Raw genomic sequence first — 15,190 nt, 5'->3', positions numbered from 1 at the left:
GATGGGAGACATCTCCCAGCTGCCACCCCTTCAAGGACAGCCTCAGCAGAAGAGAGCCCTGTCAGAGGTCACGCCCTCTTTCCTAGGCAGCCCAGTCCAGTGACTAGTTGGAGGTGGGTGGGTGAGGTGTGTTAAAAGTCCAGTCCTTTCACCATCTGAGTCCAGAGCTTTCTGTGAGGTCTGCTGAGGACATTTGGAGGATGGTGTCCCAACCTGACCTTTCCCCCTTTCCACCCCTGAATCCTTCCTTTCCTTCCACAGGTGTTGATCTTGAAAACCTTCTGAACTAAACATCTTCCAGGATAAACTCCATCTCAGAGCTGCCTCCCAGGGAAGCCAACCCCATGACGCAAGAACTACAAGGGCCTGAGACACAAGGGCTGAAGAGACTACGTCATCCACAAACAGAGATGGAAGCAAGAGCCTGGCGCCCAGAGAGAGGCAGGTACCTGGCCCCAGCGAGGCAGCAGATGAAACTGCTGATTCCTGACATTTTCCAGCCCCTGGTGAAGCCCTCAGGTTCTGCGAGACATCTTTGATCCCTCATAATACCCCTCTTTGTTGAGCTTGCTTAAGTGAATTTCGATCTCTTGCCCTCAAACCATCCTTGAACAAGACCTGCTGCTACTCTGCATTTTAAGAATAAGAAACGAAAGCCCAGAGGGAAGGGGCTTCCCTGAGGTCATAGCAAGTTAGTGAGAGAGGAAGGTCTTCATCCTTTACTCATGTAGCAAATAGCTATTGAGGACCGTGTGCCATGAATTGTGTACATTTGGGGGTTAATAAAAACAGTGTCAGACTTTATTTCTTTGGGCTCCAAAATCACTGCAGATGGTGATTGCAGCCATGAAATTAAAAGACGCTTACTCCTTGGGAGGAAAGTTATGACCAACCTAGACAGCACATTCAAAAGCAGAGACATTACTTTGCCAACAAAGGTCCGTCTAGTCAAGGCTATGGTTTTTTCCTGTGGTCATGTATGCATGTGAGAGTTGGACTGTGAAGAAAGCTGAGAGCCAAAGAATTGATGCTTTTGAACTGTGGTGTTGGAGAAGGGACTTGTTGAAGTCCCTTGGACTGCAAGGAGATCCAACCAGTCCATCCTAAAGGAGATCAGTCCTGGGTGTTCATTGGAAGGACTGATGCTGAGACTGAAACTTCAATACTTCGGCCACCTCATGCGAAGAGTTGACTCATTGGAAAAGACCCTGATGCTGGGAGGGATTGGGGGCAGGAGAAGGGGATAACAGAGGATGAGATGGCTGGATGGCATCACCGACTCGATGGATGTAAGTTTGAGTGAACTCCGGGAGTTGGTGTTGGACAGGGAGGCCTGGCGTGCTGCGATTCATGGGGTCGCAGAGTCGGACATGACTGAGCGACTGAACTGACTGAACTGAACTGAACTGTAAGCAAGGCAAACACCCCTATCACTGAGCTCACAATCCCATAAGAAATAAAAACAAATAAACAGACAATTACAATACAGGGAGATAAGGGCTGTGGAATCACTTGGGAGGGGCACTTATCCCAGGCAGGGAAGCTCCCAGCAACTCCCTAGGGGAAATGACATCTCTGCAAAGGCCTATTAGAAAGTATAGCCCTCCAGGGAGAAGGGAAAGTGAAAAGGCTCAGAACTGTGGTGTGTGAGATCCACACACTGGTTTCCTCTGCCTGGCATCTTTCCCTTGGGGAGGGGGGCCTCAGTTTCCCTGGGCCCCTGTTGCTTCTGGGAGATGGTCAATCACCACCCTCATGTCCCTCACCACACGGTTAGGTCCACGGCCCAGTCTGGCCCAATCAGAGCCTCCGTCAAGAGTCTGCATCTCTATTGGAGACACAAGGGGCTGGAAGGTGGTAAGGGCTGAGGCACCCTGTAGCAGTGCCCGGGAGGAGTGTCCACATTGCCCGGATGCCCAGAGCTGCAGGGGTCCTGTCCCTCCTGAGCTTGAGGGTCTAGCTTTTCCTTCTATTCCGTGCCCTGCTTCACTGTGTCTTCGATAAATCCCATTCTTGTTTCACTCTTTCATCAGAGTCAATTTTTGGTACTTGCAACCAAAGAATCCTGATTTCAGAAATTAGTACCACGAGTGGAATTTATGACATTAAACCTTAGGGATATGTGAGCTACCTGAAATTGGTTTTCTTAGCTCCATGGGGCCAAAATCAGAAGGACTCTGGTTCACATTATTCGACAGAAAAGAGGTTACCAATGGTATGCGGGGGTGAGCTGGTAATCATGCCACACATTCCGGTCACCAGGGACCAAGTGCCAACTGAATGTGAGAGACTCCAGCAGCTGCTGTGGGCCAATTTATAAAGGATGAAGAAAGCTGGGGCCTTCAGCTGGATGGCTGTTCCTAACATTGGATAATTTAAAGCAAGAAAATGACAGGCTCAAATCAAAATGTTCGCCTCAAGGCACAGAATAAAATTCAGGGCCATTATATGAAAGAATCTTTTATTGCATATTGCTACAGAGTTTGAAACTGCTGAAGACTGAACTTCGAGATTGATTTTGAAGTTACTGAATTACAGTGTCAGTAGAATTCACAGCCACACTTGGTACCTTCTGTGAGCGGGAGGTCAGTGGTCAGGAAACATGAGTGTCCCACTGGAGTGGTGGTACCTGTGGGGATTACCAGGACCCTAAGCCTAAGCAGCTCACCGCCTCACCCTTGAATTCCCTCCTGGCACACCTCTCACGTTTTCTCCCTGAATAGTCAAGAGTCCAGACTCCTCGTGGTCCAGATGAGATGATGAAGAATCAGGGGAAGAGAAGAATTCTACTCAGAAAGGACTGCAGGAATGCACTAATTTCTATTTCTAAGGTATGAGGAAGATGTGTGGGGAGGATCTTGAGAGTGTCTTGATCAAGTGGGAGGGATACGGGTGGGGGCCGGACTGTGTTTACTGATATGGGCACTGTCACCAGAAATCCTGCGTTCAAAGTGCTCTTGCAGACAGTTGGCAGACGTTCTGACATTTGCCAAAATCACTAATGCGAATCTGAACCAAAAGATGATCTGCACTAATTGGCTAAAAAAGACCAAAAAATCCCTGGCATAAGTAGGAGAAGGAAGGCAAAACAACCAGCCGAGAACACCAAATGGATCTATCGATGGCTGCAAACTCCAGGTCACTCCCTCTTCCTACTTCCCTTGCTGATTCTATCAGTGAGATAAAGTCATGATCTTGTCTTTTATAATCAAAAAATTAGTAACATATTTCAGATATACAAAACAAACACAGCAAACATCCAGAAACCTCTTATGCAACCTAAGATATGGAAAGTGGGAATTCGAGTCCTCCAGGAAGCAGACACCAAGATGGGATTTAAAAATGCCTGCAAAGGATAATATCGGGGAGGCAGAGTAGGAGGAAGGGTCATCAGATCACTATGCAGTCTGACCCCACAGGACAGAGGGAAGAGTCCCAGACAGCCGCGCTGTTCTGAGAAAGTTTCAGGAAGGCTACCAGCAAGTCCTGGAGCCAAAGTCCCCCTCGATAGGACCGAGGTGGGGAGTGGGGGTGGTTGCCTGGTATCCCCACCATGCCCAGTTGGGACGGGTGCAGCCTGGGAAGCGTGTTGAGGTTGTTGTTCAGTCACCAAGTTGTGTGCGACTCTTTGTGACCCCATGCCAGGCCTCCCTGTCCCTCACCATCTCCCAAAGTTTGCCCAAGTTCATGTCCGTTGCATCAGTGATGCCGTCCAGCCATCTCATCCTCTGACGCCCTCTTCTCCTTCTGCCCTCAATCTTTGCCAGAATCAGGGACTTTTCCAGTGAGTCAGCTGTTCGCATCAGATGACCAAAATACTGAAGTTTCAACTTCAGCATCAGTCCTTCCAACGAGTATTCAGGGTTGATTTCCCTTGAGATTGACTGGTTTGATCTCCTTGCAGTCCAAGGGACTCTCAGGAGTCTTCTCCAATACCACAGTTCAAAGGCATCAATTCTTTAGCACTCTGCCTTTTTTACAGTCCAGCTCTCACAACCATCCCACTGATATCTCAGTTGGTAAAGAATCCGCCTGCAATGCAGGAGACCCTGGTTTAATTTCTGGGTTGGGAAGATCCACTGGAGAAGGGATAGGCTACCCACCCCAGTTTTCTTGGGCTTCCCTTGTGGCTCAGCTGGTAAAGAATCTGCCTGCAATGTGGGAGACCTGGGTTTGATCCCTGGGTTGGGAAGATCTCCTGGAGAAGGGAACGGCTACCCACTCCAGTATTCTGGCCAGGAGAATTCCATAGAGTGTATAGTCCATGAGGTCACAAAGAGTCGGACACAACTGAGTGACTTTCACTCAAAACTGTTTGTGACCACTGGGAAGACCATAGCTTCAACTATATGGACCTTTGTCAGCAGAGTAATGTCTCTGCTTTTCAGCACACTGTCTAGGTTGGTCATGGCTTTCCTGTCAAGAAGCAAACATCTTCTGATTTCATGGCTGCAGTCATCATCCACAGTGATTTAGAGCCCAAGAAGAGGAAATCTGCCCTACTTCCCCCTACTCCCCCCTCGATGTTTGCCATGAAGTTTTGGGGTCAGATGCCATGATCTTAGTTTTTTTAATATTTAGTTTTAAGCCGGCTCTTTGACTCTCCTCCTTCACCCTCATCTAGAGGCACTTTAGTTCCTCTCCGCTTTCTGCCATTAGAGTGGTATCACCCACATGTCTGAGGTTGTGGATGTTTCTCCTGCCTATCTTGATTCCAGCTTGTAACTCATCCAGCCTGGCATTTCTTGTGATGAGCTCAGCATATAGACTAAACAAACGTGCTGACAGGAGACAGCCCTGCCGTACTTCTTTCTCAGTCTTGAACAAATCAGTTGTTCCATACAGGGTTCTAGATCCCTGGACTCGGGGAAATTGATAAAGGGTCTCTTGGGGTGAAATGAGAGACCAGCCCACGGAGGACTCCCCTGAGTCTACAGCCCCAATCCTCTGCATTGTGGGCTCCCTCCATCACCTGTAACTGGCACAGAGATCTCAGTCCAGGGCTGGTTTGGACCCAGAGAGCCTCAAATAAAGGGGATCGACAGTACTTTTGAACAAGGAACTGTTGCCACAGCACAGAAGACACAATGCATCTTCCACTGAACTTCCCCCAAAGAAAGCCGCTGCTCTTTACCTGGGTCGCTGAGCACAGGAGAAGTGGAGGGGACAAGCAGGTGTCTGGCTCACTCTGACTCCTGGGGACAGGCAAGCCACATGGCCTGGAGGTCAGAGTGGTCCTGCAACAGCTCAGTAAGAAGGCAGTTCTCACCTGAATTCACCACACACCAGGTCAGTGAGACATCAGCCCCCTCCAGGAGTTACTTCCCAAGTTCCTGAAAGGAAATCAAGGCCCTTGTGTGTGACAGAAAGCCCACCTCAGCTTCCTGACCGGAAGACAAGGACCAGTTACAAAAGGAAAGGCCAGGAGGAAGCCATTTATGCTCTCCCTGCCTACAAATAGAGGGAACCAAAGCAACACTGCAAGCCCGAGGCACCCACAAAGCTGGGTGTCCCCGTCTGACACCAGAAAGGTGGCACTGTGATGGCCCGGTCACACCCCCGATGCCATCACACAGACCAGCTAGTGTGGAAAACAGCCAGCTCTTTGCCAGCGACAGTGGGGCATTGTAAACTCAAGCGGGCGGTGGCTTGATTTGCAGCTGTTGTTCCAGATGTAGTCTCTCTGGTATAGCAAATTAATCCAGCCCCGGCCCCTGGTATCCAGTTACTGATTTGGAAAGTGGAATGTACTCCACGTGATAAACAGAAAACACCAGAAGCCGTTTGCTTGCACCTGACCAGGAGAATAGTAAAAGGTTACTGCCCTGCCTCAAGAATGCTGGCTTCAGAGTTCCTCCTGCAGCCTTGGACCACCTCCCCATCCCCTGGACATCACCCTGCCAATGGGTTTATCCTCTGCGTCGGCAGCAAAACGCAGGCAGGATCGGACCAGAAAGAAGTCACGGTGTCCCAGATATCTCGGTAAGACGCACAAGTGACAGAAACTGGGCCATAATTCAGGGCCTCAGCAAGGATCCTGCAGGTCCAAGGTCTGAGACCTGTGGACTACTCTCTTCAAAGTGAAAGAGAATCTTCTGCCACCTGAACCCACTGTCTCTAAACAGGAGGCAGAATGCTTGGTGGGCTTTGGATTTTGGGAGCAGCCAGGAGATCAACTCCTTTTCTAAGGAATCTGAAGGTGCCCAGCTTTAAGGGGCCCCATGCAGCAGAGGCTCCACAGGGTCCCAGCTGCGCTGCAAGGCCCTCTGCCCTCAGCCCTGGGCCAGCAGTGCCCAGAGCACCAGGGCAGGGCATGATGCTGCACGGGGCTCACCCGCAGCGAGCCCCAGTGGGAAAGCCCCAGGAAAGTCTCCAGAGCTTTTAAACAAGTAACTCTTCTCCTTTGAGGAAATGGCTCCTTGCCACAGGCTGTAGAGAGACTGAATATCTGACTTTGAGTCACCAAGCAGTTAGCAGCCTGAGATGCCCCCCATGAACCAGATGCCATCAGTCCCCCGACCCCACATGGAGCGTGCCCAGCAGCCTCCATCTTCAGTAACCCTGTCCCACATGGGAGTGACCTTTGATACTCTAGAGAGCAGAGACCAGTAGTATCAGAAAGGAATATTTTAGTTGCCACAGAAAACCCTGAGACACTAGCAAGGCTCACATAATTTTTAAAAATCCAAAGTCAACTGCTTCACGTGACGCTGAATCCAGCAGCTCAGTGATATCACCAGAGACCGTGTTCCTGCCTCTTCTTTCTGCTTTCCATGGTGTTAACCTTATCCTTAAAGTGGGTTTTAGGAGCGCCCACAAACCTGGGCATCCCCGTATGACACCAGAAAGGTGGCGCTGTGATGGCCCGTCACACCCCCGATGCCATCACACAGACCAGCTAGTGTGGAAAACAGCCAGCTCTTTGCCAGCGACAATGGTGCATTGTAAACTCATGCGGGTGGTGGCTTGGTTTGCAGCTGTTGTTCTAGATGTAGTCTCTCTGGTATAGCAAACACTACGAACAAAGCTAGTGGAGGTGATGGAATTCCAGTTGAACTATGTCAAAGCCTTTGACTGTGTGGATCACAATAAACTGTGGAAAATTCTTAAAGAGATGGGAATACCAGACCACCTGACCTGCCTCTTGAGAAACCTGTATACAGGTCAGGAAGCAACAGTTAGAAATGGACATGGAACAGACTGTTTCCAAATAGGAAAAAGAGTACATCAAGGCTGTATATTGTCACCCTGCTTATTTAACTTACATGCAGAGTACGTCATGAGAAACGCTGGGCTGGAGGAAGCACAAGCTGGAATCAAGATTGCTGGGACAATATGCAGATATGCAGATGACATCACCCTTATGGCAGGCAGAAAGTGAAGAAGAACTAAAGAGTCTCTTGATGAAAGTGAAAGAGACTGAAAAAGTTGTCTTAAAGCTCAACATTAAGAAAACTAAGATCAAGGCATCTGGTCCCATCACTTCATGGCAAATAGATGTGGAAACAGTGGAAACAGTGGCTGACTTTATTTTTCTGGGCTCCAAAATCACTGTGGATGGTGATTGCAGCCATGAAATTAAAAGACGCTTGCTCCTTGGAAGGAAAGTTATGACCAACCTAGACAGCATATTCAAAAGCAGAGACATTACTTTGCCAACAAAGGTCCGTTTAGTCAAGGCTATGGTTTTTCCAGTAGTTATGTATGGATGTGAGAGTTGGACGATAAAGAAAGCTGAACGCGGAAGAATTGATGCTTCTGAACTGTGGTGTTGGAGAAGACTCTTGAGAGTCCCTTGGACTACAAGGAGATCCAACCAGTCCATCCTAAAGGAGATTGGTCCTGGGTGTTCATTGGAAGCACTGATGTTGAAGCTGAAACTCCAATACTTTGGCAACCTGATGCAGAGAGCTGACTCATTTGAAAAGACCGTGGTGCTGGGAAAGATTGAGGGCAGGAGGATAAGGGGACAACAGAGGATGAGATAGTTGGATGGCATCACCGACTCAATGGACATGGGTTTGGGTAGACTCCAGGAGTTGGTGATGGACAGGGAGGCCTGGCGTGCTGCAGTTCATGAGGTCGCCAAGAGTCGGACCCAACTCAACAACTGAACTGAACTGAATCTTATCCTGATGGACTTCCCTGGTATGTCTGCCTACAATGTGGGAGACCGGGGTTCAATCCCTGGGTCGGGAAGATCTCCTGGAGAAGGAAATGGCAACCCACTCCAGTATTCTTGCCTGGAAAATCCCATGGACGGAGGAGCCTGGGGCCCTCGGGAATGCTGTCGGCGTTCCTGGTGCTTCTCCGCTTCCTCCTTCTAGTTCGGCGGCAGTGAGCACACCTCTGTCGGCCCCTTGTGGGAAAGCAGAGGAGCTCCTTTCCCAGAATCCTCCAGCAGCCTGTGTCTGATTGGCTTGAACTAGGTCACGTGCCTGCCTGCGGACCAATGCCCGTGTCTGGGGAGCTTCACTGGGCAGCCGCAGACATCCAGGGGCTGAAGGAAGCCGATCCTATACAAGCAACATAACCAAGAGCTGGGGGCAGGGGGTGGTGCTCCAAAGGAAATGGGGTCTTTACTGCCATAAAAGTAGGGGGAATGGATGCTGAACCCTGTAAGCAGCAGGCTTCACACAGGGCACAGGGGAGGGGAGGGGAATCAGTTTTGATCGCAGAATCGTATTTTGGCTTGAATCTTATAAACTCCCAGAGTTCATGTCCCTGGAGTTTTTCCTTCTCTGGGGCCTCTGCTATCTGCGAGGAGGGGAAGGGAACCATAGCCCCTGGTGGAGGGCAGCGGGGGAAACCTCAGAGCTTCAACTTCAGCTATTTCTCATGAATATCTACCAACATGCCTGGGAACCTGGGCCCCGGGTTTAGGTTCCACGCTTGAAGACTTTTTGCCCTGCCTTGGAAGTCAGACCACCTTTCACGACAACACCCCTGCCTTTTCGTTATAAAAAACATTTCACCCCAAAGCCAACTAACGAAACACGCTTTTCAAAGTTATATTTCTGCATTACAGCTTTCAACAAAGTCATATTCAGCTTGTTTACTGGACTCGGCCATCTCATCTCATCTCAAGCAGAGATGGTCCTGGGGGACTCGTCTGAGTCCCCGGCCAATGTTTTGCTTGTTGTCACGCACCAGGCAGTGTGGGGTAAGGGGGCCATTTCCTGATGCCTGTGAAGCAGTCTCCATCTGTTGGAAAGTGTTCTCTGGGAAGCCTTCACTTTGCCCAGAAGTGTTTTTTCTCTGCTGTAACGCTATGAGCCCCTCCCCACCCCGTCCCAAAACACTGCTTGTTTCCCAAAGGGGACAGAGAAATTATCACATTATATTTTAGTCAGGAGCCACAGTATTTAATTCCAAGTCATTGCTTACTCCTTACATAAACCTGTTTTCCTCGTTCAGTGTCTGTGTCTTTCTGTGAGAAATTGTCTTGGCGAGGGGTTGAATATACTGTCCTTTTTTTCATTAAAATTAATGAAAATATTTTTTCATTTTATGGTTTTTCATCCAGGAGCGGGCTTTTCAGAAATTAAAGTCATGGACTGAGGGATAGGCGCATTTACCCTCCTGCATGTATCTCTGCCTGTAACAAGGATCGCCACCTTGGCTGAAAAAGCCCCTTGGGAGGGCAGGTGCTGTCCCCATTGTGCTCTTGCGGGCAGCCCTTACATTTTCCCCTCACAGGAGGGTATCTGCCGGTCATCCCGTCCCTCCTGTCTCCTGGGGCCCAACAAGGTTCAGCTGAATCGAACTCCGGTGGGCAAGACGACGTGTTCTCTCAAAACGTGCACCCCTGAAGGCACCTCCAAGATGGCAAAAACTTTCCATCTCCCTCTGCAGGAGGCTGGAGCCACGGACTCTCGTGTTCGAGACACCCACCACCAGGCGTTGGGAGCAGTTCCGCCAGACCACAGCACCCTCCCTGAGAATTAGAGACCAAAGAGAGAGTCTGTTCCAAACAAACATGTGTTTCGAAGGAGCTCCCAGCAGCTGGGCCACGGTTGGGTGGGGAGAGGGGAACCTGGAGGCTGGGGGAGAGGGTGAGCGTTCTAACGAGTCAAGAGCTGCAGCGATGCCCTGGGAAGGCGGCGGTAAAGGGAAGCAAGAATAAGGTGGACCTGCCAAGGTGGGGCTTGGAGGGTGGGGTGAGGGAGAGGAGGAGGGGTGGAAGGTGGTGGAGGGGCCAGCAGACTACAGTTGGTGGTGGGGAGAGATGTCTTCATAGGATGTGCGGCAGGCGGGGTGCAGACGCACTCCCCAAGCAGATACGTCCAGTGGGAAGCTGGATAGAGTGTGTAGCTCCAGAGTCCAGAGGGAGGCCTGCTCTGGGCTGTCTTCCTGCTGAACTGCAGTTTCCTCAAAGGCTGCGACAGATTATTGTCACATGCCAGGGAATCCTGCAGCGGGCATATAATAGGTGCTGAAGAAATGTGAATAAATGGGAGTGCTCCAGGCCAGCACAGGAGGTGAGCCTGGGAGTCTGTACACACCTGTGCACGCCTCTGTGTGTGTGCATGCATGGAGGTGGGGGGTGGGTGTGCAACACCCAGCGTGGTCCGGCCGGCATCTCACCTCAGCCACGGCAGTTCCTGAGGGGCCACTTCTCTTTCCAGTTTGATTCGTGAGACAGGTGTTGGCAGTTTATCTAACTGTGCTAATGAAGAGGATGGGGTGCTAATTTCTTCACTTTATTGAATCCTCCAATCCTTCACAGCCTTAGGGCCCTGAGAGGGGGGTGATTAAAAGACACTTCAGCATGCTGGTTATTGCCAATTAACAGACTCCAATATAAACAATTAATAAAGCCACTGTGGGTGGTGAGTGGGGAGGATTCAATGCCCCAGCAGGGACCAGCTCCACCAGCTCCTGGGTAGGGGTGGGGCTGCAAGTCCATCCCTGTGATCCGCTAGACCACAGTCCAGGAAAGGAGAGGGTGTGTGTGTGTGGGGGGGTGGCTGCCCAAAGCCCAGGGACCACCTGTACAGGGCTATTTGGGCCCCCCAGCCCACACTTTTCTTCCCCTGCCTCCACCTGCTTGACCAGGCAGTGGCCAAACCTGACAGGTCTTCTGCTGGAGCCAAGACCAAGGAGCCTCTAAGAGACGCCGGTGTGACTCTGCCCCACCGCTGTCCCCAAAGCTCGTTTTCTCTGGCGTAAAACGTGCCACATGTGCCAGGGAGTGGCCTCGCCTCCTGAGGGGCTCACTGTGTGAGGCTCCGAAAGATGCTGGCACCAGGGCCCACGAGGGCCAGATGCCACCCAAGCTGCTCCTGGGCCATCTTCCAACCAACCATAGCAGGAAGTTAAAGGGGGGAAGACACACCTGGAGGGAGGGGCGAAGGAACCTGCTTGTGTAACCTCATCCCTCTCAGCCAGTCAGGGGCTGGACTCCAGGGCCAAACTCACAGACCAGGGGCAGGGGGGCATGTTTTCAAAAAAGGGTCAGTAGTAAACATTTGAGTTTTCTGCTTTATCTTTTAGGGCTCCAAAATCTCTGTGGACAGTGACTGCAGCCATGAAATTAAAAGACGCTTGCTCCTTGGAAGAGAAGCTATGACAAACCTAGACACCATATTAAAATACAGAGACATTACTTTGCCAACAAAGGTCCATATAGTCAAAGCATGGTTTTCCCAGTAGTCATGTACAGATGTGAGAGTTGGACCACAAAGAAGGCTGAGCACTGAAGAATTGATGCTTTCAAACTGCAGTGTGGCAGAAGACTCTTGAGAGTCCCTTGGACTGCAAGGAGACCAAACCAGTCCATCCTAAAGGAAGTCAACCCTGAAGATTCATTGAAAGGACTGATGCTGAAGCTGAAGCTCCAATACTTTGGCCACCAGATGCAAAGAACTGACTCATTGCAAAAGACCCTGATGCTGGGAAAGATTGAAGGCAGGAGAAGAAGGGGTTGACAGAAGATGAGATGGTTGGATGGCATCACCAACTTAATGGACATGAGTGTGAGCAAGCTCCAGGAGATGGTAAAGGACAGAGAAGCCTGGTGTGCTGCAGTCCATGGGGTTGCAAAGAGTTGGACACAACTCAGCAACTGAACAAAAACAAGACCCCATACCATCTGAGTCATGACTACTCGACACTGCTGACATGGTGTAAAACAGCATAGACCATACGTAAGACACTGATTGAGGCCTCATGCCAATAAAGCTTTCTTTACAGACAATGAAATGTTAATTTCAAGTCATTTTTCACACATCACAAAATTTTCTTCTCTTGGTTCTTTTGCAGTCACTTAAAACACTGTAAAAGCCACTTTTAGCTCTGAGACCACCTAGAAACCGTGGCAGGACAGATGTGGCCCACAGGCCAGAGTTTGACAACCCCAGATCAAAGCTTCAGGAATCTTTGGGACCCCCTGGGCATCCCAAAAAGAAATTCCCTGGGGTACGACCCCTTTGAGGGAACCGGGAATATGAATTGCCACCACATGGCCTTGCTGGTAGAGGCTGGAAGGCAAAATAACTGGGCACAGACCTGGTTCCACCAGAGAATCAAATGGCTCCAAAAGATGGCCCATGAGGGACAGAAAGAGGCTGAAAGGCAGGGTGTGCGCACAGATGGACAAACAGACATTGACATGGAGTGATGTAGCCAGTCTCCCGCTGCTCGACTTGTGTGGGGGCATGGACAATCCAAAACGGCAGCGGGGCCTCAGCATCTGGACCCAGGACCGACTCCTGCCCTCAGATGGGACTGCAGGTGCATCTGACCTTCTGAGACTTCAAGGTAAATGAGAAAGAACAGACCCAGTGGGAGCTGAGAAGTCCTCTTTCTCTCCTCACCCCTACCCACCTTATTCATGCAGTCAATAATTCTTCCCCCCGCGTCTACTAAGGGTGGCTTGGTTTTCAGCGTGAGACAAAGCCTCCCAGCCTTGCAGCTGTCCTTGGAAACGGCCCTGGGGGAGGGGAAGTGTTGCGTTGGGGTTGCCAAGGACGTCCCTGTGCTGCCTGGGGAAAGAGAACAAGCAGAGGACATCCGAGTTGACGGAGCAGGTGAGGAGTCTCTGAGGGAATCCCGGCTGTTGGCAAAGCAAGTAATTTAGCGAAGCCAGTCCCTGTAGAAGCAGCAGGAAGGTGTCCCCAAAGGTTTCACAGAAAAGGCAATATTGATTGATGGGAAGGAGAGAGCATCAGCTTTGAAAAACCGAGAGGTGACTTTGACCACCAGACTACTGGTGGTCCCTGCCACAGCTTCCTCAGGGCACCTTCTCAGGCTGCGGACAGGGGGCAGAACCAGAGCTCCACCATCACATCTGGAGCAGCAGGGCCAAGGCCCAGAGCCACCGATGGGGGCACCAGGGTGCTGGGTGGCGTCCTGAGCACCTCTCCTCTCATCCTGTACGGGTTTCCCTGATAGCTCAGTTGGTAAAGAATCCGCCTGCAATGCAGGAGACCCCAGTTCAATTCCTGGGTCGGGAAGATGTCCTGGAGAAGGGATAGGCTACCCACTCCAGTGTTCTTGGGCTTCCCTCATGGCTCAGTGGGTAAAGAATCTGCCTGCAATGTGGGAGGCCTGGGTTCAATCCCTGGGTTGGGAAGCTCCCCTGGAGAAGGGAAAGACGACCCACTCCAGTATTCTGGCCTGGATAATTCCATGGACTGTATAGTCCATGGGGTTGCAGAGTTGGACACAACTGAGCGACTTTCACTTTCATACCGTCAACTCAGAAATCCTACTGGTTTACCTTGAAAGTGTGCCCCAAATCCAGCCACTTCTCCCACCCCCCACTGCCATTCAGGGTGAGCCTGGAAGAGTGCAGCCGACCTCTCCCGGGTCCCCCGCCCCACATCAGGTCCTCCACACGCAACTAGAGTCACCCTCTCTGGTTTCCGTGGTCCCACGCCCTGCCTTCCCTAGAATGCATCCAAATTTGCAGCGTGGCTGGAAACTCTCAACCTCGTGGTCACCGTGCTCGCCCCACTCAGGCATACCCACTCCGCTCCACACCCAGGACTGGCTCCCCATTTCCTGCCATCCATCTTCCCCCAGATACCCCCAGGTTCCCTCCCTCACTTCCTGCAGGTGGCCCCCCAGTGATTCAGCTCCTTCCCCCACCTCCTCCTCATTTGTCTTCCCTGCGTTTCATTCCTCTGGCTATTTTATCTATTTCCAGTGTGTTTCCTGCTACTGGGAGAGGCCTACTCTCTACAGATCCCCAAGGACCCCCGTATAGAATTCTGGGGGGTCCATGTGGATGGGGAAAAAGAATCACATCTTTATTTTCACTTATCTTCAGTTAAAATTGTCCACCTCCTTCCCGTGTGCGTGTCAGCAGCAAACCATGTAGTCATCTTGGACCCCGTGGCTCTGTCACACGTGGAAAGTGCAGATCATTTCAAATCGTCTTATAATTGCGGCAGAAATCTTGAAATATCATTTATGCTCAACCTTACTTCAAAATGATGGTGGTTTTATTAGACCCACTGCTCGATCTTATTATTTAGTGCATTAATAAAGGAGCACATGTATTACTCCATCGCAATTTTTTCTTAATATTTTGATAACTGCATTTTAATGTAATTGGTTTCCTTTGAATCTTAGAAATTTCATTGCGTGGATTTACAAATGATATTCTGAGAAGGGTGTCTATCGCCCTCCCCAGACCCCAGAGAGGTCCATGGAGTCCCATCAGTGAGGAGCCTCTGTTCTACATGGAAGCTCTGTGCAGAGAGGGCCTGACACAAAGTGGGACGAAATAAAGGTGGGAGAGACGAGGGCGCGGAGGCAGTGGGGGAAGCGGAGGCGGTGGGGGAAGCGGGCGAGGGAAAGAGCCAGCACAGAAGTGAATAAGGCTTAGTGGTGAGACCGAACCGGAATCAAACTGCTCTGGGTGAACCCAGCCCCATGATGTGCTCAACGTGGAGCTCTGGGTGTATCACAGAAACAGGCAGAGCCTCAGTTTCCTCATCTGTAAGATGGGGTCAATCATACCTCCTTATATAGTTGTGAAGATAAAATTCTGTGCTTGGTGCCTGGGCTGGTACATGGTGAATGCTCCATAAATCATGGCATGTTTTGGTCAATGCCATTCCTTCCCCAGTTCTAGGCTTTTGCCCAAGGATCTGGCTCCCCAGCCAGGAAGGGCATATCCCACAGAGCTCTCCCCTCTCAGGGGCCCCGGGCATTCTAAGGAGATGCAGTGCTCCACCTA

This window comes from Bubalus kerabau, chromosome 3, assembly GCF_029407905.1.
Source record: "Bubalus kerabau isolate K-KA32 ecotype Philippines breed swamp buffalo chromosome 3, PCC_UOA_SB_1v2, whole genome shotgun sequence".
Lineage (NCBI taxonomy): Eukaryota > Metazoa > Chordata > Mammalia > Artiodactyla > Bovidae > Bubalus > Bubalus kerabau.
The sequence above is the reverse complement of the archived record's forward strand: the minus strand, read 5'-3'. Positions refer to the sequence as shown.